The following is a 24,042-nucleotide window of genomic DNA, read 5'->3' as shown; positions in this document are numbered from 1 at the left end:
CCAGTAAATTGAAATTTAATTTTAGTGTTTGATGAACTAATTTAAAATTAAAAGGAACTGTGGGAGAGGAAGTGGTTCCTAACAGGTAAACTTAGGAATTTCCTATTATGCTACATATTTTCTCCCTGTTCAGACCTGTACCTTTTTGTCACAAAATTTAGATCACAATAATTTTGGCACGCAAATCAAAAAAGGTTCACCATCATTGACATATAGTGTACATGCAGAATGTTGCTGCAAAATTGGTTTATATTCCTTAAGAGCTGCAGTTCTCAACTTTAAGAGGTATGAATTTCAACTCAAATACTGCTCCCAATACCTTTTTGTATTTTAATGACTAAAATCAGGTTCAACCACTTGCGGCATCTTTAATCTTTAAAAGGGGAAATGAGCATCAGTTAACTTCAGCTACATTAGTAGCCAGACTTAACTATGATCCCATGACCAAGGACAAGGAAATGTTTGTTGATCACAAGAGTGAAATGCTCCTGGTTTAGACCAGTTCAGGTGTACCGGTAGGGACTGGCACCAGTGGTTCTCTGCACCAGTAGTGATGACTGGCTGGCCATGCCCCAAACCAGTCCTGTCCCCACATCCCCACCACCCATATCCACCCAATCGCCTGCTCACGCACTCACCGCTTTTCCTTTTTTAAAAAAAAATGGCCATTTTTCCTGCCACTCAGCTTGGTGCCCACCCTCACCAGCCCTGGCCTATATAAATTGTTCCCCTTTGCCACACAGGCAGAGCTAGTTGGCCCAAAAACTATTGGGCAGAGTGAGAGTTTTGCGCACATGGAAGTTAACCCACACCAAGTAGCCACAGTTAACCACTATACCTAATTTAAGCCCTCAATGAAACACAGCAGCAGGCTTTCTTGTAAAAATATATTTACTTCTCTTTATCAAATTGCTTCTCTAAATAAACTATCATACAATAGTTTCATAGAACTCTTATTAAATCTCCCACTGCAACCACTAAACACTAACCTACGAAAAACTCACTACTATAACAAACCACTCTGTAACAAACCACCCTCTATAACAAGCGACCCAGTAACAAAGCACACCCATGCAAGAGTGTTCCTTCTTAAATATAGGTTACAGCCAATCAGGTTGCAGCACAATTAGCAAACCCGTCACTACATGCTGATTATGGCTTACTTCAGCATCCCCCATGGTTACAAACCATTTACTTGCATTGTAATATTACCTTCAGAACTAAACTTATTCTGACAGTACTCACTTCACCAATACCTCGCCTGAATCTGCCTGCCTTGTTCCTTCAATTGGGTAAGTAACTTTTTTTTTTAAATGGTAAGTTGTTCCCCCGCCCCTTGGCTTTCTTTTAGATTTTTTTTTTGTTAGACATAGCTATCTAAAGCTTTTGCAATGCTGCTTAGGCAGGGGATTGGACTAAATGACCTTGTAAGGTCTCTTCTTCTTTCTTCCTTAAATGTGAGAAATCTGGTGCAGGTGCCATTTGTTTACTTTTGCATGGTGTGTGTCAGTACAGCTGCCTTTGAATGGTGTGTGAGCCAGTTGTGTTGTTTTGTGTGTGTGTGTGTGTAAAGTGTAAAAGTTTTTTTCAGCTCTTTGTTACTCTGTGAGGCTCATGCTTGTGGCAGGGACCATTTTGTGTGCTTTTGCATGGTGTGTGAGCCAGTTGTGTGTTGTGTATGTGTTAAATCTGTTGCAAGTGCCATTTGTGTATTTTTGCATGGTGTATGAGTAGAGTACAGCTGCTTTTGCATGGTATGCGAGCTAATTGCATTGTTGTGTGTGCGTAAAGTGTAAGGGTTTTTTAGCTCTTTGTTGCTCTATGAGGTTAAGAACCCAAATGGTTACCAGTATCATTAACAGAATCTGAAAATATGCCTGATGATCGAGGAAGCCTCAGCAGTATCCGGCATATTAGATATGATAGTTTTTGTGAAAGTTGAGGATTTAGAGGACCCACTAAAACTTTTTGTCGAGCTTGTTGAATTGGAGAAACAAGATGCAGAGAGAATATATTCAGCTGTTCTGGAAAGTGTACAAGGTAGGGTTTACCCAGGACTATCTGCAAAAAAATTTAATAGCGTTCTACTCAGATGGTGCCAGTGTTATGCTTGGGAGAAAATCTGGAGTGAGCACCAGAATAGCAAGAGTTTCCAAATATCATATGACATTGCTTGAACCATCACCTCCAACTTGTTTTAGATGATGCCCTACAGCAGTGTTTGTCAACTTTGGCAGCTTGAAGATGAGTGAATTTCAATTCCCAGAATTCCCCAGCCAGCATTATGGCTGAAGAATTTTGGGAATTGAAGTCCATATATCTTCAAGTGATCAAGGTTGAGAAACACTGCCCTAAAAGAAATAAAGCATTTTAAATATTTATTGATAAGATATGCTCCATTTTGCAGCAATCCAAAAAGAACAAAATTGAACTTGATGAAATATCCGAAGAACTGGACATTAACATTATAAAGATTGGTAGAGTTTTTGAGCCAAGATGGGCTGCCTGTAGTTTAAGGGCAACCATAGCTGTGTGGCGTGCTTATCCAGTGCTACACCAGTATTTTCATGCAAATGCAAAATATTCAGGTATGGCTGCCTGTCTGGAAAATAAATATTTCTTAAATGATTTGGAGCTGATGATAGATATTCTGGAAGAAAGCTGAAGAACAACTGCACACATTTGGTGAGATTTTCAATTTCAAGATTAACATCAGCGACCATAGAGACTTTGTGGAGAATGTGTTAAAAGATTCAAAGATGGGTGCAATTCCTGACAGCATTTTTAAAAGCAAAAGATGTAATCCATGTACTTACAGAGGCAAGACTGAGTTTTGCACAAAATTGGAAAAAAGAAAATATACCAACAGAACAAGTGATAATCAGAAAGATATTAGAATATGCAAAAATGAATAAAATGATGATGGAATTGCAGAATAAAGAGGGAAATGATTATTATATATATCACCATATGGGGGAAATTATACAATCGAATAGAGGGGAAAAAACAGAAATAAAAAAACCCAGACAAAATAAAAGAGGACAATGTGGAAAAGGCAATGTAAAAACAACTTTATTTCAAAATGCACAAGTTTCCGCAAATTGGTTGTATGTGTTGTATGATGTGTCTACTTTTTGTATGTGTTTGTTTGTTTGTTTGTTTGTTTGTTTGTTTGTTTATTTATTTATTTGTTTGTTTGTTTATTTATTGGATTTGTATGCCGCCCTCTCCGCAGACTCGGGGCGGCTAACAACAATGGTAAAAACAACATGTAACAATCCAATTTAATAAAACAACTAAAAACCCTAATTGTAAAAACCAAACATACACACAAACATACCATGCATAACTTGTAATGGCCTAGGGGACGGAATATCTTAACTCTCCCATGCCTGGTGACAAAGGTGGGTCTTGAGTAGTTTGCGAAAGACAAGGAGGGTGGGGGCCGTTCTAATCTCTGGGGGGAGTTGATTCCAGAGGGCCGGGGCCGCCACAGAGAAGGCTCTTCCCCTGGGGCCCGCCAACTGACATTGTTTGGTCGACGGGACCCGGAGAAGGCCAACTCTGTGGGACCTAGTCGGCCGCTGGGATTCGTGCGGTAGAAGGCGGTTCTGGATGTATTCTGGCCCAATGCCATTTATGCTTTGTTTCAAAAAATTCAGTAAAAAAAAAGAAAAAGATATTGCTGTGAGTTCTGCAGAAAGGTTTTTTTCAAAAATGAACTTCATATGTTCAGAGAGCAGAAGCCGCCTAACCGTTTCCAGTTTAACAAACCTCCTGACCATCAGCATTACTGGCCTACCTCGCTCAAAATGGGACCCTGCTCCTGCAGTGAGTAGGTGGCTCAAAGAGCATCACTCGACGCATCAAGGGGAGGATAAGGGGAGGCAAAGAGAGTGAGTGCCCCTTACAATCCTAGCTGGAAACACCTCAAATAACTGAATGCTAAAGCAAAAGACAACTAACAGTTATGTAAGTATTTATGTGCCTCTTTTATTGTTTTATGTACCTCTTTTATTCCTACTTAAGTATTAAATAGTTACATTTGCATATCATGTTATATCTTCTTTTTGTAGGCTGTTTTCATTGGTGCAAAGAAGCAGTGTGGAAGAGAACACTTTTATGGCTCTTATGTAAGTGTTTGTGTACCTCTCATTGTTTTGTGTGCTTAGTTTAATCTTATTTAAGTATTAATGGCATGAAATAATTGATTTTTTTTTTAGTAGGTCAAAAAAGTAGCATCAATTTAGCCACATCACCTGGTCACCTGACCACCAAGCCATTCCCATATGGTCACATGACCACTAAGTACACCCATCTGGTCATATCACTACACCCACCTGAAGCCAAGCCCACCAGACATCAAGCCACGCCCACAAAACCAGTAGGGAAATTGTTCACGTTTCACCCCGGTTGATCAGCATCAATAAATTCATTTTTAATCGATGACCATGAGGGAAAAGGATTGCTTTAATTCAGGGGTCTCCAAACTTGGCAACTTTAAGACTTGTAGACTTTGACTCTCAGAATTCTTCAGCCAACTTGTGTGAGGAATTCTGGGAATTGAAGCCCACAGATCTTCAGGTTTTGAGAGCCCTGTTTTAATTTAAATGAAGTGGTACATTCCTATTCGTTGCATTCTAGAGGTGTGCTCAAGTAGTGTGTAATAGCTACAGAATTTTTGTTCTTAGATTGCATGATGAAGAAATGTCTACATATATCATATTTAGACATCAATGTGAAATGAGCTGTAGACAGCCAATGTTTCAAATTAGCTTTAAATGTAGTTTATTTGCTGAAAGTAATGGTGGTAGCCAATGAAGGGCTACCAAAAATTTTACTACCACACTGTGGGTGTGGCTTATGCAGGACGCCCTGCATTTTCTTTCAACGTCTTTCAGTGCAAATTGGGTGCTCTGAGGTGGAGCTCCATTTTTGCTACCCCATTGCGTTCCCCCCCCCTCGTCCGGGCAGCAGCCCACCCCTGGTGGTAGCTAAATAAGACAAGGAACTACTTCAGTTCAACAACAAAATAAATGCATAACTAAGGTTCAGATTCACAAGAACAAGTTTGCATTATTTATGTTGTGAACTTAGACCAGCTCAGTGTTTTTTTAAAAAAAATTCTGAAGCGATCAAAGGTTTAAGGGGTTCACTGGAATGTAAAATCCCAAAATTGGCCTAATGTACTTTCTCAGATTATTTCTATTGGTCATTAACTTAATGGAGAGAGGGAAATTTTAGGTGATTACAACATAGAAACAGCAGCCATTGTGCCTCTGTTGCACCTTGCTTCTATTTGAATTTCATGTGACATACACAATATCATCCTGTGAGTGACATCATCATGCTGCAGACATGTGTATTTCTCCATCCCAATGAAGTGAGCATGTCAAAATCCATTTATTCTATGCATTACACCAAAAAACATAGGAATGGTGGAAGGAGAAGGAATGGTAATAATTTTGTCTTAATTCCCTTGTCATAATTCCCTAATTAACTGTACCCTGCACATTGCCTCTTCTACTCTCCCTCCCCACTTCATTGCATGCCTTCAATTTTAGGCTATATTGGAGATTAGCTTTGCAGAGACACAAAGCCAGCATTGTGGAGCTCTCTCTGACTGCAGTATGGACACTTGTTGAAGTCCTGCTCTGGTCAAACCAGTTTTGTCAGACTATGTAATACTACCTGTTTATTTATTTATTTTTATTTTTTCTATTTTTTTTTAAAAAATTATCATTTTCTTAATTTTTTGTTTTTATTTTTCTTGAGTTAAACAAAGAGTGACCATTTTTTTTGCAGCCTGGAGCTTTGTGTAGTTTTTTTTTTTTTTTTGGGGGGGGGGGGTTAGGCAAGAGAGTGATGTAACAATTATCATTGATTTGTGCAAAGGGATTGTAGCTTTCCCCTTCCCTCCGAGTGGGGGGCAGAGTGTCAATTATAGGTAGCAAGCTTACAACCAATCTTTAGTGACTGTTCAGAGTTACAAGGGCACTGAAAAAAAGTGAGCCATGACCATTCCCCATACTTACGTGCATTGCAGTAGTTTGACAGCTTCACTTGCACAGCCCAGGGCTAAAATATAAAGCTGGATATAATCCAGGCATGGGTTCCACTTACCTTCAACACTAATTCACATTGTGACATTTTCCATGCTCCACTTGCACACATGCGTCCCCCCGTGCAATTTTGCTTCCAAGCATGCTCAATAGCTGGAATCGGCCCAAAACATAGCTAAGGAGCTGATCGGCTGTGCTGTGGGAGGAGAAATAAAGGTCAGTATTAACCCAGGGAGGGGAAGGAGGGCCCTTTCACAAGCACTGAAAGAGAAGAAGCCATCCAAACGGGGGGGGATCACAATTTTTTTAAAGATGGCAGCATGCACAGACTGGCACTGACTGAGTCGGATCTGTGACATCACCAGCAGGTCCCTACTGGCTCCGGAGATTCTGTCCAAACTGGGAGGAACCCACCCCTGATATATAATTAATATACTGATGGATACTGAACTTTGTACTGATTGAGGACCTAACTCAATGGTTTCCTGAAAATATTAAATAAAAACGAGGGAGAATGTTGAAGCTTCAGGCACTCCACAAGTAAGGGGCTACAGCCTTGATCATTCTCCTCCTATCAATAACAGTTTGAAATGTCCACTGAGAAAGGAGATGCCTCCTAGCCCCTTCTGCCACCCCAGAAGGAACTGTGGTCAACCATATCAAAAGTTGCCGAATGTTCAAGAAGTCAAGGGACAGTTACACCATTCATCTCCTGCATAAGTAGGACTGCTAGAGGGCTATTGGCAGATAGAGTAAGGGCAAAGAAATCACTGTTGTCATCCCTTATTGCCATGAGGTAGGCCCAAATATGGGCTCTTACTCATGTTTAGTTGGATTCATTCTATGCTCTGAGTAGCACTAGTAATAGTTCCATCTCATGGAGTTCCTCAGAAAACCAAGATGTACCCTAGGATCGGTACACAGAGAAACTGTGTAGGAGCAGTCCTGTCCAGGCTGGTCACTGGAATCTACTCCAGTCTGCAGCTAATATTGTTTTTGATGACGATGAAGATGATAATGATGAAGATTTCTATAACAGTTAATTACTACACTGAACAGCACAGCCCTCCTCCTTGAATGATTAAAAAGGAAGCCATGTTTTATATTAAGTCAATAAACCAACCAACTTGTCTGTCTCTGATTGTTTTTAGAACTGTGGAATTGCTGCTATGGAGGGGACATTATTGTTCTGAAGATTGCTCTTGGGAAGGAGAGGTTTGATTTTGAAGGACATGTTTATCTCCATGTGTCAGAAGAACTCTTACTCTTTGGCTTTGCAAATCTACTTGTGAGCCCCATTTTGTACATTCTACATAACAGATTTGTGAATTATGTGAATATGTGATAGTGTTTCACACTAAAAAGCTTTGAAAAACAGACATTCTACGTGGTGTTTCAATTCTGAATCAGATTTCTTTCTTTCCTGCTTTATAATGCCATTCCAACTCCCAACTCCCCTCCCTCTCCTTGTCCTTATTTCAGGAGCTGGCAACTCAACTGTTTAAGAACTTGCTGAGGAAACTCATGGACTTTAATCCGATTATATAAGCACCGTCTTCCAGAACTTTGCTTCCCCACTTCCAATCTCACTCTTTTCTCCATCTCATTCAGGAGGCCTTTTCCAGCTTGAAAAACTATTGCTCATTTTTGGCAGGGGGCCCAGCAATTTTTCTCCCCCCTAGTAGAGATTTGGCCAATGAATCAGCTACCTGCAGCTGTTCTTGAGCCTGCCACCCAAGTGCAGGAATTTTGACTAGGAATGTTGCAATGTATGTTGTATCTTTTGGAAGGATCGGTTTAAAATCATGGGAACCCTTTCCTACCTCAGACATTTAGAGGGAGAGGGGGGGGGCATACAAATCTAATAAATAAATAAAATAAATAAATAAATAAATAAATAAATTGACTTAAGCCTCAGCATCACCTCCCCCTTCTTTCCCAAAATTAGAGCTTTCTCTCCCCTCCCCCAGCCCACTTAACTGCCCTACTGTTTGGACAGCAAAAAAAATTTCTGGCTGACCAGTGTGGGGGCAACATGTGAAAATAAGGGGGCGGTAAATGCATCTGGCTGCCTTTAAGCTGGTGATGTGTCAAACTTTGTCATTAATAGAATAGAATAGAATTTTTTTATTGGCCAAATATGATTGGACACACAATGAATTTGTCTTGGCACACATGCTCTCAGTATAGATAAAAAAGATACATTCATCAAGAATTGTAAGGTACAACATTTAATGAAAGTACAAATAAGTAGGCAATTCATATTAGGAACTAGTCGATATATATTGTAAGGATACACGCAACAAAGTTACAGTCATACAGTCATTTGTGGGAAGTGATGGGAATGATGAGAAGTCTAATAGTAGTGCAGACTTAGTAAATAGTTTGACAATGTTGAGGGAATTATTTGTTTAGCAGAGTGATCGCATTATTTATCTTTTCAGAGTACAGTGATACCTTGTCTTACGAACTTAATTGGTTCCAGGACGAGGTTCGTAAGGTGAAAAGTTCGTAAGATGAAACAATGTTTCCCATAGGAATCAATGGAAAAGTGATTAATGCGTACAAGCCCAAAATTCACCCCTTTTGCCAGCCGAAGCGCCCGTTTTCGCACTGGTGGGATTCCTCTGAGGCTCCCCTCTATGGGAAACCCCACTTCCATATTTTGTGATGCTGCAGGGGAATCCCAGCAGGGGAATCCCACCAGCATGAAAACTGGTGCTTTGGTTGGCAATGAAAGTCTGGAGGTGGGGTTTCCCAGCGAGGGAAGCCTCAACAAAATTGTAGCATCTTTTAGTGTTGTGTAGCAGTGGTTTACGGTATTCTTGACTCTGCTGGGACAATTGACATGCTGAAAGTATTTTGATAGCCCTTTCCTTAAGTTTGCCTTGTTTCAATCTCCCAAAATGATGGCCAGTGAATGGAGTATTTGGCTTCAGTATCCATAATTTGGTCAGCTAGATTTCTCAATACCTTTTTTTACAGAAGCTTATGGCGGGACATACACAGCAATTACTAGAAATGATGAAAATTCACATGGAGAGTAAAATGGTTTACAGTTGAGATGTAAAGACTCTACGTTTTCATCAGAATGTATATACATATAAATGTATGTATTATAGTTATATCCTGAGATCAGCTGTTGTTGATATATAAGCATAAGCCTCGTCCCTTCTTTTTCCACATGTACCTGCAAATTCTGTCTGATCCTTGAACCTGAAACCCTGTGATATGCAAATTGCTATCATCAAATGATTCTTTTAACCAGGTTTCAGAGAAGCATAATATTACTGAGTTGTAGGAATCAGATTTTTATCTGTTTAAAAGGAGTATTTCACCCATCTTATTTCCAAGTGAACATACAGTAAGTTGGTTAGGAAGATTGATTGGGGGTGGGTTATTTATCCTGTTCCTTAGTCTGTTTCCTCCCTTTGGTTCTTGGGGTGGTTTTTTCTTTTTTGGAGGGGGGATAATCCATAGAGCTTGGCAAATTACTTCTTGCTGTGTTAGAATCTCCTCTGCATTTGTAAAGACGGGGTGGTGGGATCACAGAAAGCTGCTCCTTAAAGAAATGTTCCTTAATTTTTAGCAGATGGTTTCATGAGTATGAAGTCCATAGTGAGTTGCAGAGAATAATAAAAAAATAAAGAAACCATTAGAGAGCATTTCACCAAGGCAGCCTTCAACAGTACCATCTTGGGTGTTTTTTAAAAAATAATAAGATAAACTTAATAAGAAATTCCATAGCTAACATCTACTTTATATCTTGTTCATTTACCCTTAGAGCAGTTAAGGTATCAGTTTCGCTCAAATTCTTTGCCTATCCTTATGTATGTGTGCATGCGCACATCTCTGTCTGAGACTCTGTGTGTGCGACCAATTTCACAGTAGGATGAAAGGAGTGAGTGAGGGAGAAGCTGTCATTTTCTGAGTCTCTTAAACATACAGACACGTAATCTGGGAGGGTCAACATCTTTTGAGGAACCAATCGGTTAAAATGTCACTCTGAGTTTTAGCTGGTAATCTGGGATGCACTTATCTTTTCAGGTGACTTCAGCAGTGAGGAGTTCTCGCATGCTGTGCAGGCTGTACAGAACTGCCAAGGCCAAGATTGGCCCTGAAAGTTTGCAATACAGACAACGTTTTTTCTGCTTTACTCTTTTTGCAGTCAAAGCTGCCTTTGAGCTGCCTTTGTTGTTGTGAAGTGTTGGGAAGGATGAGGGGAGCTGATGCCTGTTTCTTAATTGAACTCTCTTCATCCTTTTGTGGCCTCCTTGGCTGCTCATGTTTATGAGTCATCTGAATATGACTCAGGGAGGTAAATTCGTTTGTGGTACATTTGTATTATGGAAAGTCAGAGAGGCTGCAATTTATCAGATTATTGTGCAATGAAATACACGCGCACACACACACATTCTGTCTCACTCTCTCTTGTTCTCTCTACAAACACATTGGGAGCTGCATAGCTAAAACTCCCCACCAAATCCATGAGGAATCCATTGGAATTGTTTCCTGCCTTTAAAAAATCTAAACGTGAAAGCAAATTCTTCTCTGTCAAACTGAATGAGGATGGGAGCGGATACACACACCCAAAAAATTCATATCCTCCAAACACTCCCCTCCAGTTACTTGATACTGCTGTGTGCAGGCTTGTGTACTTAGAGGTGTTAAGAATGTATTGCTTTGCTTTTCAATTAAGGGCAATTGATGAGGGAATTGACAGACTTTAAAGAAACATAGGTTGCCCATAGGTACAAAATGAGAAATGAGTCTTTGTAGGTTGAGTTATTATGACTGAATCTTGCTCCTTTCAAAGCATGGACCACATTCTGAGCTCACTAAAAGCATCACATGCCTTCAAAACATATTCTTAATGCATAAAACTACTGTATTTTGAAACATCATACATTTCATACTTTGTTCTAGAATATGAATGAGAGAAGCATTGATCATGTACCATGTTCAAACCACACTCAAAAGGGAACTATTGCTATTACGTTGATATGTTTTCAGTAGGTTGATACTGATAAACCAAAGGGGTGTCACATGCAGGCCACGCCTACCTCAGCTTCTTGAAAAACATTATGTGACAACAATATGACACGGCAAGTTTGACACCTGTGCTCTACACTATTGCAGTTGTGAGAAGTAACTAATGCTTGACATTTGCAGGAAAGTGGTATCCAAATAGATTGAAATGTGATATTGGAGCCTGACCTGCATTTCAACCAAATTAATTTTGATAAATTAGCCCTGTTCATGTGCACATTCATACTTACCTACATAAAAACTACTGAAAGAAAACTTTTTTTTTACAGTCAGGATGTTCTTATTCATTTCCCCAACCATTTATAAGGGCATTTTGATAACCTCAGCAACTATGCTGCCTTGTTTCTCCTCCCTACCCCTCAAATATGGCATGATTTCTACAGGTGTGTATTCAAATCCCATATGTGCTTTGGAAAGCACTATTGCACAGGTTTGGATTTCAAGATCAGTATGGCAAGAGTCACTGGGTAACTAAGTCTAATGGGCACACACCAAGTCCAGGAGTCAAACAGGCCAGAATGCACAGCATGATCACACAAGACACAGAACTGGTCACATTGCTCCACTCACCTTCTCAAGGACTTAACTCAAGTCCTCCTTAAGTAAGCAGTTGCAGTCCTTCAGGAGAGGCAGGGTTTTCTCCTCAGAAGTAGTCTGACTGATGTTGTGCCTGTCTCCTCTACATGTCCTTGGATCAGGAGGAGGTGTGGACTCCTCCTCCTCCTCCTTGCTAACAAGTGGCAGCTGTTCCCAGTCTCTTGGCCAACTTGCTGCAGCTTGCCTCCTTCAGCCTTAGGCTGTCACTGGTCCAAGCAACCCAGCTGAGGCTGCTCCATCAGGACAGTATTATGGGAGCCCCAATCCTGACCAATATTCAACTGCACATTTTCCTCTGCAGACTCAAACCCACCCTCCTCCTCTGAATTTCCATTTGGAGGGAGGGAGTGTATTTGTGACAGCAGCTAGTGAAGGATTGGAAACCAGCAGCAGCAGTGTAAACATAATAAACAATGAAACACTTTGGACTTCATAAAGGTCTAGTTTAGAGAAATGTTGTCTCAAATAGCTTGCCTCCAGAAGTTGTGAATGCTCCAACACTGAAAGTTTTAAAGAAGATGTTGAATAACCATTTGTCTGAAGTGATAGGGTTTCCTGCCTAAGCAGGGGGTTGGATTAGAAGACCTCCAAGGTCCCTTCCAACTGTTCTTGTTGTTGTTGTTAGGAACACATTTAATTAAATTTTCTTGAAAATAAATTGAATCCTAGACATAGTATGGCCATAAAGGTAATGAATTTTTATGGGCAAACTTTGGGAAGTTAATATAGTTTACCTACATTCGGGATGATATGCAGAGTCCTCATCTTTATAACTGTCCTAATGGGATTAGGGTTATAATATGAAGTAAATTATACACTGAGGTGGTCAACAATCTGACAGACCTGAATGTCAAGAATGTTCAACAACCCTTACCTGATTTCCCTTGGGAAAGTTGACAATTGCCACTTTGCCCTATCCGTTCTTCAAACAGAAATAGATTTGATTTGTATGATCAAGTCCTTATCAGTTATTTTTCTTAGCCAGAACAGAACACTTAACGCATCATGCAAACAACAGCAATACAACAGAAATTAAAATTGACCAATGCCATTTTATTTACAAACAACAAAAAATCATGCTCTGCAAGAAAGATACGAAATATCTGTTTTCCAAGAAATGTATTTTCATGCAGAATGACAGACAAGCCAGTGCCCTGGAGTTTGTACAAACTTACACAGTCAAGTTTGAAGGAATTACTTAAATCTTCTATAGGTATGTAGTGAGTGAAGGATTAGCACATCTGGTAGCTTTTTCAATCCTGGTTTTTCTATCTAGGGAAATGGCATCAGAATGTCCTATAACCAATCCCCCATTATCCTCCTTCTAACTTTTCCAAATAAGAATCTCTCTGATACTGTGTGTTAATGAGCAGCACACATCACAGCTGCACTGAATTTGTGCACATGACCAGAATTTGAAGATTGGCACTTGATTAGCTCATTGCAGGTGCCATTAAGAATGAAAAGGCAACTAAGAAAACTCAGTCCCCTGCCACCACCATCCTGTCACCCGCTGCCACCATCTAAAATAATATTGGCACAAATAACCTGAGTTTTGATTCCTTAGGGAAAAAGGAAGTAGAGGAAAGGGAAGGAGTGGAAATGCTTTAGTCATCTACTTGACTTGGAGCAAAGCTCTAGGGGAAACACTTCAGGCTAAGAGAGGATTTTTGCTTATGAAATCCTGTTACCATAAAGTTGTTTCTTCATGTACTTGATATTTCCTCCCTTGTGGGACAGCTGCTATCACTAATCCAGCAGTGCCAACAAATTCATATAGGTCAACATGTGCTTTCATTACAGGTGGAAAACAGGTGCCTTCATTTATTCATTCATTCCAGAGCTAATGTCCCTTTTTAATTATCCATGTATCTACATAGACTAAATAAGTAAAATAAAAGTAAAGTAAAATTATACAATAATTAGGAAGAGTTAGAAATATATAAACAGCATTTAATGCATAGCAAAACCCAGTAAAATGTAGATCTAAAAATCAGCAGAAAACAAGCTACAAATTTCCTGTCCTTAGATGCTTCAGCATGCTGATCTTGCAACAGCTGATCTACAATCATGGATTATGATAGGCTGGAAAGGTCACACTAATAAGTGGTTCAGTGAAATCAAGGCACAATGTGTATTACAGGAAGCAGTCTAGAAACATATGTTCCACACTTTGTTGTGTGAACACATGCAAAGGTGATACTAGTAAATAGATTGTTCTTACCTGCCTATAATAAAACCATTGAAGGCAGGTATCCATTTGCTCCAATGTAAATGTCCTTCTATGTGGAGCATGAATGATGTGAGAAAAATATCTAGGTATGAGAAAAGGAGCAGCCACCAACCAGGAGTGGGTTCTGGATAGTTTTGCTGCTGGTTTGCTCAGGGTTGTGCTTTGCACGTGATAAAAAAATTAGCTTCTGCACATGCACAGAAGCAAAATCTAAGATGGCAGTGCCCATGGACCAGCACTGACAGAACCAAATCTGTGACATCATCACCACTTTACTAATGGTTCTAAAGAACTTGTAGGAACCCACCTCTGCTACAAGCTTATGATAGTGAAATGACATCTTTAATCTATAAATTTGCATACCAAGATTCAAAATAGACTGAAATCTCTGCCTAAGCTTTATCGGGACTCATAACGCATACAGATAGGAAGGATAGCTTGCCAGAAGACAAATCCAAATGTATTTGCTTTTTAAAGGAGGAGGTGTAACTATCCCAAAGCTGGGCCAAGGGCATGCCCCAGGATGTTTGTTCTAGCTAGAATTTAAGTCAGTAACGTCTCAAATGGTCCTCAAAGGAGATGCATCCAAGTTCCAATTGAGAACCTGTATCTACGGTTGATCAAGGTACATAAAGACCTGCGATTAAATTACCTTGTAATTTAAGAATCCTTGTCCTCACAGAGTTGTGCACTGTAAGGCAACAAATGTAAGCCTTTCTTTCATACAATGTGTTTGCCAAGCAATCTCTTTCTTCCTATGGCAATCTGATCATTAAGAGCTTTTTATGCTCTCGATGAGAGCTCAGTTTATTTGGTGACTCCAAGAGGTAGATAGTGGGAAATGAACCTAAATATTTTTGGGTTGACTTGCTCAGTAGGCTTATTGCTGTTTTTGCAATGATGTTGCAAATGTTAAAAAGTTTACTAGTTAAAATAGTAATAGTAATTACTATTAAAATACTAGTTACTAGTAAAATAGTAATTGGTAATCAATTTATAGGATTTTCCTAGAACAAAAAGAACTCTACTGCCCTAAGCATCTATGAAGCCAACTTGTGATATACAGTAGATAGAATGGCAACAACCTCTTCATAGAGTGGAACAGATATAACACAGTGGAGGAGGTCTGGGTAATAGAATTTGAGTTTAGCAAATAAGAATATGATTAATATAGAAATTGAATAGAAGGAGAGCCAGAATGCAAACTCTGCTTTTGAGATGCAAATGGAAGCAATTAATTCTCACTGTTTTACATCTACTTTATATAAAGCTCTCATTTACCTCTACATTATCAATCTGACAAAGTGACGGTCAATAGAAGAAACAGCTAACTTTCTTCATAGCCTCTGGACAGAGGGATACAGAGGTATTTCATTATCTCATTCCCCATAATGTGGTTTTTACATGACTTTCCACTGTATCTCTTTGCTTTGGGAGTTTAAGGGAAAATGTTACCTTGGCTCATCCCTTCAACAAGGGATGTTTTGGTTATGCATAACATACTAATTGATAATAGCTAGTTGAATTATTCTGTGCAACTTTCTTATTGGAAACATGATGGAATAGCTTCAGTCTTTCAGTAGTGGTAAGCAATTGTTGATATTTTAAATAGAGAAGGCAGGATATGGGGATTTTGTTTAAAAATGCTATGGGGGAAGCCATGTATTTTGCCAATTTTGTTCCCAATTTGCCCAGCCACAAAATTAAGAACAGCTCATCCCTGAAGCAGCATCATTTTCCCAATATGAGCAAAGAGATATTTTTGGAGCCTTCCTAGGTGTTTTCTCCCCCCCCCCCAAGATGCCACATATTTTTCACTTTATCCACCAATGGCCACATTCCATTTTTTCCTTTATTTCCTACTAAATCAAGAGAGAAAATGCAAAGCATTTATTCAGAAATTTTACCATCTGGCCCTTTGGGATTTCTATGTTAGCGATACAAAGAGAAAGATTAATAAATGAATTATGTATGCAAGTTTGATCTAACAGACGTGGAGCATTCCTTGCCAGATATGTTGCATCATCACTCTTGTTGAAATAAGTAAGGTTTTTAAAGCGAGCGTTGCATTATCTAATTTTTAAGAAACAATTCAAAAGCAAAACTAGAGGCATATATAACTTGTATGTTAATGTGTAGCTATGCATGTAGCTACTTCAATAAGCATAATGGGTATAATAAGATGGTTTTAATGCTCCTCAACGGCCTGGAATCTCTGCTTGGCTTTGGGGTCCTAAAATCTACCAGAGTTGAAGGTGGGGAAAGAAGAGAGAAATAATAATAATAATAATAATAATAATAATAATAATAATAATAATAATAATAATAATAAATAGTAATAATAATAATAATTATTATTATTTATTTATTTATTTATTTATTCTCCTTACACTCAGGGCGGCTTACAACATGTTAGCAATAGCACTTTTTAACTGAGCCAGCATATTGCCCCCACAATCCGGGTCCTCATTGTACCCACCTCGGAAGGATGGAAGGCTGAGTCAACCTTGAGCCGGTGATGAGATTTGAACCAAACCAAAATATTATTATTATTATTATTATTATTATTATTATTATTATTATTATTATTATTATTATTATTATTTAGATTTGTATGCCTCTCCTCTCCAAAGAATTAGCAGAAATTATTAGACACCTCGGAATATAGAAGAAAAATGAAGACAGATCTATGAATTTTCACATGTAATTAAGCTAGGTGGGAACTTCAGAACTACCAGGATTGATGCTATAATTTTGGATGTCTGATACACTATATTATTACTATCTTACACAGTAATCTATATTAGCTTCTGTCATGTTCTTCTTTAATATTTTCACAACAATTGCTATCCAATGTAGGTATAAAACATCAACTAGGATAGACTGGTTGACAGTGTTTCTTTGTTACTTTCATTTAAATACAATTCTAGTGCCAGAACAAATCTTTAAGTTACTTCCTTCTGGTAAGAGAGAAATCATAATTTGCCCCGGAAGGTTTTTTTGCTCCAGGGCAAATTATGAGAACATTCATGGGACCATTTAGCTAGAAATAGCGTGAAGTCTAGTTCAACGTTACTCACATTTTAATACATTATTGTAAATCCCTACAATACTGAGCTTCATGATGGGAAGAGAATGGAATGTATTGATTTGCTCATTATTAAGAAGGAAAGCAGAAGATGTCACAGCCACTGGGAGTGGTACATGTTTCCTATCCAAAAGGCAATTTTTCTTGCTGAATCTTTGGATCCCACAGAATTGCTTACCCTGTCTTCCTTGAGGTGAAAATAATGTTGAAAAGACTGCCTTTTATTTTATTCCTGTCCAGTACTTTGAATAACAGCTCCTGTCATGAACCAATTTTTCAGGCAAAGTTCTTCATTCGGTAAAGCCTGAGGCTGGCTATCTTCAGGCAAAATTAACGAGCTTTAATTCCAAAAAGCCATGAGAGCAGATCAGAGCGAAATTCCTGATTTAACTCTTGGAAACTTGGCAATATATAAGTTGAGATACTTTTCTTCAAGATTGCCAGTGAATATTAGGCATCTGAGCTATTATGTATTCCTGTCATCAAATAAATTCCAGTGTCCTTTGAAATCCTTCTAATAAACCTGCTGTTTGATTAACATTTGGCAAGTTGCGATACCGGGGAATTCTAAATAACGTGCCTAATCTCACCCTTCAATAGTTTCTTAATCCTCTATTGCAAAACAGCAGGCTAACCCTCTACCATTTGCTGGCCAGAGGCTGGAAACTGGCAGGCCTGTACCTTGGTAACCAAGTAAGGCATTATGTTCAGAGAAGCTTAACAATTTCACCCCTTTGGTTATTTGCTATGTGGCAGCACATCTATAAGTTAATTTCATTTTGCTGGTGACGCTGGAGGAATGGGGCACGCCCGTCCCTTAACCTTTTTAAATTGACAATCCTGTTCCCACTTTCTCTGGAATCACTCCTATTAACACCAGTGGGGTTCATCCTTATATGAAACAAAGGATGGTGCTATCAGGATTAGCAACCTAAAGAAAGATGGCAGGAAGATCAGACTACAAAAGGGAGCCTTCAGAGAGAAATTAGTCCATTAAAGGGAAGTTGAATTTGCCATTCATTATCCAAATGTTGAAGCCAGATATCCTTTTCAGCTGCAGATTTATAGTAGTTGCATATAGCTTAGGGGCCATATAAATCTAGAGGAGGGTTCTTAGTTTGAATCCTATGGGCATCGAGAAGGGTGGCATAGAAATCAAATAAACAAACAAACAAATAAATAAATAAATAAATACGATGCCCAGTGATGCCTTCCTTGGATCCTGTTAGTATTGCTTTCTTAATACTTCTTCATTACCCTTAGGATAATGAATCAGACATTGTGAACACAGCAAAGCAGCCCTGAAATGTAAGAATGATTTCCAAAAATATTTCCTGATCACCATCTCATATGCACATCAAGAAATTAAGCACATTTCCAAATGTGTTCTCTTCCAGGGCAAATACAAGTAAAAATAAGAGAGATTATTTGGGGGGGGGGAGTATTAAATTAGTGACAAGTAATTACTCAGAGGATCCCTGGCAGCCATCTTGCTAGAGTAGAATCAAAGTAATGAGGGGGGAGTCTAGTTTGGAGTTCCTCCATTGGAGGAAATGACAGAGGCCAGACTCTTGAAGACTTTGTATGACTATATAACCCTAGAGAAAGCAGTCTAAAGAGATTCTTATAAACATTGTAGATGAACAACAATAAATTATTTGCTCTACTTACAAAGTAGCAAAATTTGTTGTTTACCAGAAATAACAATGTAGCCATTATAAATTTGTAATACCTGTTCCTTGCACTTGACAATTTTATGAGCTTGTCCACAATAAGTATGAAAATTCTTAATATGCCCACTGGGCCAAAACAGTGGACAGTCTTGACCTTATTCTTGGCCTTAAGGCTCAGTGACTGATTTCTTTTTACAAGGTGCAGCTTCATGTTGCACTAGGCAGAAGGAATAGCCTTGAGGAACAGAAGAAAGAGTTGCAACCAAGACAATGGGTCAGATAAAAGAAAACAGAGTCTGAGGCAGAACTTTAATTTGAGAAAGCATCTGGGACAACACCCTCCTTAGTTTTCATGAAAGGAAAGGAAAGGAGAGGAGCACAACATTCAGATTTGCAATATTCTGTTACTATAATTCTATACTAAAAGTAGTATTAGCATCTATTACTTTGGTTTTCTGCCTTTCAGGGATATAATATACTACAGTAATGGCAAACCTTGTTTGGTTTGCGTGCCAAAAAGGTATGTGTGCATGTGCCAACACCCATCCCCTACACACACACACACATGTGCATCCCTACATTGCCCATGCACATGTACACAATCCCCCCCCCCCCCAATCCATTTGCATGTGACCCAGCCTCTCTGAAGCCTGGAACAGTGAAAAAACGGCCAAATGGGCAAACCAGAAGTTTGGAAAAACTGACTTCAGGTTTGCCCATTGTGCTGTTTTTTGTACTCTGGAGCCTTCAGGGAAACTTCCTAAAGCCTCAGAATGCGAAAAACAGAAGAATAGGCAAACCGGAAGTCTCTTTTCAAAACTTCTGATTGGCCTGTTGGGCTGTTTTTCACACTCTGGGGCTTTAGGAAGCTTCCCTGATGCCTCTATAGTGCAAAACAACACACAAAGGGGGAACTGGAAGTCCTTTCCCCCCCTAAATTCTGGTTTTCCCATTTAGCCATTTTTTGCACTCCAGAGGGTGGAAAAAGTCTTCCTCAAGGCTGAAAATCAGCTGACTAACCCACACATACATGCTGGAGCTCACATAGGGCAACACCTCATGTGCCTTCTGATATGACTCCATGTGCCACTTGCGGCACGCATGCCATAGGTTAGCCATCACGAATATACTGTACAGTATTAGCTTTCGTTGTCAGAAATGTTGCATTCTAGAAAACCCAAGTTCAAAATTAAACCCAGAAGATTTTTAACCAGTGTCAATACAATTACTTTGCTCACCGAAGTTGCTATTGTTTCAAAGGGGGGAAACCCATAGAAAATAGTCCAGGGGAAAATACATATGAACTTTACTCTCCAGCTTTCCAGTCTGAATCCAAATCACATGTCACATTCTGAATGGAGCCAAAGATTAGGGGATTTTGCTTTGTTTTCAGGAGCAACTGTGTCTCAAAGGAATGGGCATTGGGTCCTTAGTGCATTTCGCACTCTCCAGTTGGTTGACCCGAGGATGTTCTCAGCTTGCTTTTATTGCTTCAGATAAGCAGGTGTAAAGCTGCTAGCAGGTTTGTTCTCAAAGTGCTGTATAGGAATTGGGAAATGGAAATGGAATTGGTCTAAAGGGGCTCTGAATTTTTATTTATGATCCTTCCAAAGCTATATTTACTTCCCAGATATTAAGTGTCATGAAACCCTGCTTTTGCTGATACAGCTATTAGCAAAACAGGATTTAGAGCATCCAATCACATCCCATTGTTGCAAATCTAAAAGTTAACCTCAAGCATAAAATTCAGAACCGACTTGACAGCAAAACAGAGCTAGATGCCATAAAACAAACTAGTCTGTGGGGAGCTTGATGCTCTCTGAGCTTGTTTTTGTTCTCCTTGCAGTTGTTTCATTACCTAACTAGGTAACATAATCAGTTCTAGAAGTGAGTGGGAGTTGCTGTCCATGTATATTCGAGTGGTTTGCCCAGTGCTGGTGAGTTTTCTTGGTGGTACTCCAGTTAGGTTAGGTTGTTTTTTACTGTTTGTTTCTGAGTTGGCAATTCTTTGTTTGGGGCAGGGGTAGGCAAAGTTGGCTCTTTTATGACATGTGGAATTCAACTCCCAGAATTCCTGAGTTAGCATGATTGGCTCAGGAATTCTGGGAGTTGAAGTCCACAAGTCAAAGAAGAGCCAACTTTGCCTAGCCCTGGTTTGGGGAATTGTTTACTACTTAATTGTTGATCTATTAATCTTGGTGTTAATCTCAATTTATCTGTGTACTGAAGGCTGTCAAGGCAGTATTATCCATTGATATTTTTTTTAGATATTTGTATCTCTTTTGAATGCTAGAAGAATATGCACAAAGAGTGGTGTTAAATATTCATGAAGAAGGTTCCAGAGTTCAAAATCTGCATGGAGCCTCCTGAGCCTCCTGATTGGTTGCTTCGTTTGGCGGGAGACTTGTTACCATGTCAGATAGAGTTTGTTACATTGTGAACCCTATAAATACAAAAGCCACCGCTCTTTGTTTAGAGCGATTTGACTGTAACCATTTTGTGTTAACCCTGTCAGCTCTAGCCAAATAAACAACAGCTAATTTCACTAGTTAACTCTCCGAGTATTTTTCAAGTGGTACTTGTTATCAATTTGGAAGCACTTTTGGAAGCGTTTTTGGAAGGTTTTAAAAGATTTATCCACCAATACAATCAACAACACGGAGGTATCCAGACCCATCCTTGAATACAGTTCATCTGTCTGGAACCCATACCACATCTCGGACATCAACACCCTTGAAAATGTCCAAAGATACTTCACCAGAAGAGCCCTTCACTCCTCCACTCGAAACAGAATACCCTACAAAAGCAGACTATCAATCCTAGGTCTAGAAAGGTTAGAACGACGTCACCTAAAACACGATCTAAGTATTGCCCACAAGATCATATGCTGCAACGTTCTACCTGTCAATGACTATTTCAGCTTCAATTGCAACAACACAAGAGCACGCAACAGATTCAAACTTAATATTAACCGCGCCAAACTTGACTGTAAAAAATATGACTTCAGCAACCGAGTTGTCGAAGCGTGGAACTCATTACCTGACTCAGTAGTGTCAACCCCTAACCCCAAACATTTTTCCCTTAGACTATCCACGATTGGCCTCTCCAGGTTCCTTAAAGGTCAGTAAGGGGGGTGCATAAGTGCACCAGTGTGCCTTCCGTCCCCTGTCCAATTGTCTCTCCTTATCTCATTTATCTTTTCTTCCTTTCAAATATGTTCACCTATACTTTTATATCTTTTCTTCTATTCTTTTCTTTACTTATATTATTACATATCTTTCTCTTCAATGTGTATTATGTATTGGACAAAATAAATAAAAAATAAAATAAAAATTCAGGGCCCTGCAACCTTCTCTCATCCTCTTCCCTAGCAAGTTCATTGACTGGCTTCAGATATTACACAGGCCCATAAAACGTTATGTTTGGCTAGATTATAATGCAATTTCCTTTTCCAGCAGTCTGTAATGTATGATGTACAATGTTAATTGTAACTTAATTAACTAACTATAGCTAACAAATAACCAGGAGTGGGCTACTGCCGGATTCAGGGGGGGGGTGCAATAGGGTAGCAAAAATGGAGCTCCACCCCAGAGCACCCAATTTGCACTGAACGATGTTGAAAGAAAATGCAGGGCGTTCTGCATAAGCCACACCCACAGTGTGGTAGTAAACGTTTGGTAGCCCTTCACTGCAAATAACTATGTTCACAGGTGAGTCCAGCCATTAAGTGCTTGCTGAAGTAGAAGTAAAGGGCTGCTTAGTTCTAAAATCCCAATTCTCTTGTTCTCTGGAGAGACCAACCTTTTTTGTATACAGTTCTCTTAAAATTCCTACTCTATCATTAAATAAATTCAAATAATGCTGTTTAAAAAGCTGAATTGCAGACTCCTGAGTTGACCACATTAATAGAAAGCTCAGGAAAGCACAGAAGAACTGCAATACCCTCTCAGGACAGACACTTACAGTTCCTCTCCCACCTCTTGGAAAATCCAAACCAAATTAGGCAGATAAACTTCTAGAGAGGGTGGGGGCCTTTTGTAAAATGAGAGGTTCCGACTGACTGATGCCAAGTAAAACAATATGGTAAAGTACATGCCCGGAAAGGCAAAGCGGATTAGGTCATATCTTATCCAAAAGTTGATAAACTGGTCACTTACATCCTCAATAAATTCCTTGTAAATCTTTAAAATTGGCATTTCCTTGTTTCTAACATGTATTCTCAAATAGTGCACAATTATCTTTTGACAGTCATTTTATTTCAGCCAGGGGTGGGTTCCACTTACCTTCGCCCCGGTTTGCATCGCAATGTTTCGCTCGCGCATGCATCCCCTTTTGCAATTCTGCTTCCGCGCATGTTCAGTAGTTATAATCATCCCGAAACACAGTTGAGGAGTTGATCAGATGTGTGTCAGGTGAAGGAAAAAAGGTAAGTATAAACCCAGGGGTGGGCAGGGGGGCCCTCTTTCAAGCAGCAGCAGAAGAAAAAACTTCCAAACAGTAAAGAAATTTGCAAAAAAAGTCCAAAAAAAGACTACACCAATCGAACCCAATCTGTGATGCCATCATGACATACCAGTGGGTCACTACCAGTTTGGGTGATCCAGTCCGAACCGGGAGGAACCCACTCCTGATTTAGGCAGCTTAATATTTATTTAAGCTCCATGCTTGTGTTCACTTCCCTAAGAGTAAGCTCAACTGAACGCTATGGGAGTTTTAGGTTGTGCTAAACAACTCGGCATTTTCTCCCACCCACACTGGCCTCCACGAGCCCTTGCATACTCTTGTACTATTATTCACTCTTCTCCACATCTGCTCCTTATAGCTAGAGAAAAAGGTTACTTACTGGCTGCTTTCTTCCATAAGCAAACACACAACTCACTCTCACATCTTAAGCTGTTTCGTGGCAAAGCTTTTATAATAGTAGTAGAGGTTTGTATGGCTCAAGGTCACTTTTGGATAAGGATGAAGATGATTTGCAACTCCTTCCTAGGAAGAGAGTCAGAATTAATTCTAAACCAGCCAAACCACATCACACTAGCCTTTTTTTTAAATTGATGGGTTTATGGTTAGTCACATGAAGGTCAGTGAAATAAAATAAATCCTTTCAAGTCCTTTCTATCAGCCCTCCGTTCTTTCCTCTTTTTTTGTTCACCCTAGAGCAGAGCCCCCCAAACTTGGCAACTTTAAGACTTGTGGACTTCAACTTCCAGAATTCTCCAGCCAACTCTGGGAGTTGAAGTCCATACTTCTTAAGTTGCCAAGTTTGAAGACCTCTGCCCTAGAGCTATAGCTACAAAATAAAGGGAATCCTTATTGGGTGTGGGTGTGCGACAATGGATT

The 24,042-nt window shown here is 39.4% G+C and overlaps 1 long non-coding RNA gene across 1 annotated transcript; it reads left to right on the top strand.

The window, feature by feature from the left end:
- The first annotated feature begins 1,161 nt into the window (after positions 1 to 1,161).
- On the top strand, positions 1,162 to 7,345 carry LOC139158657 (uncharacterized). The gene is made up of 3 exons (XR_011557731.1): positions 1,162 to 1,292; positions 4,077 to 4,133; positions 7,214 to 7,345. It is a non-coding gene; the product is annotated as an uncharacterized lncRNA (long non-coding RNA).
- The last annotated feature ends 16,697 nt before the right edge of the window (positions 7,346 to 24,042 follow it).

Source organism: Erythrolamprus reginae, chromosome 2, assembly GCF_031021105.1.
Source record: "Erythrolamprus reginae isolate rEryReg1 chromosome 2, rEryReg1.hap1, whole genome shotgun sequence".
Classification (NCBI taxonomy): domain Eukaryota; kingdom Metazoa; phylum Chordata; class Lepidosauria; order Squamata; family Dipsadidae; genus Erythrolamprus; species Erythrolamprus reginae.
The sequence above is the reverse complement of the archived record's forward strand: the minus strand, read 5'-3'. Positions and strand labels throughout refer to the sequence as shown.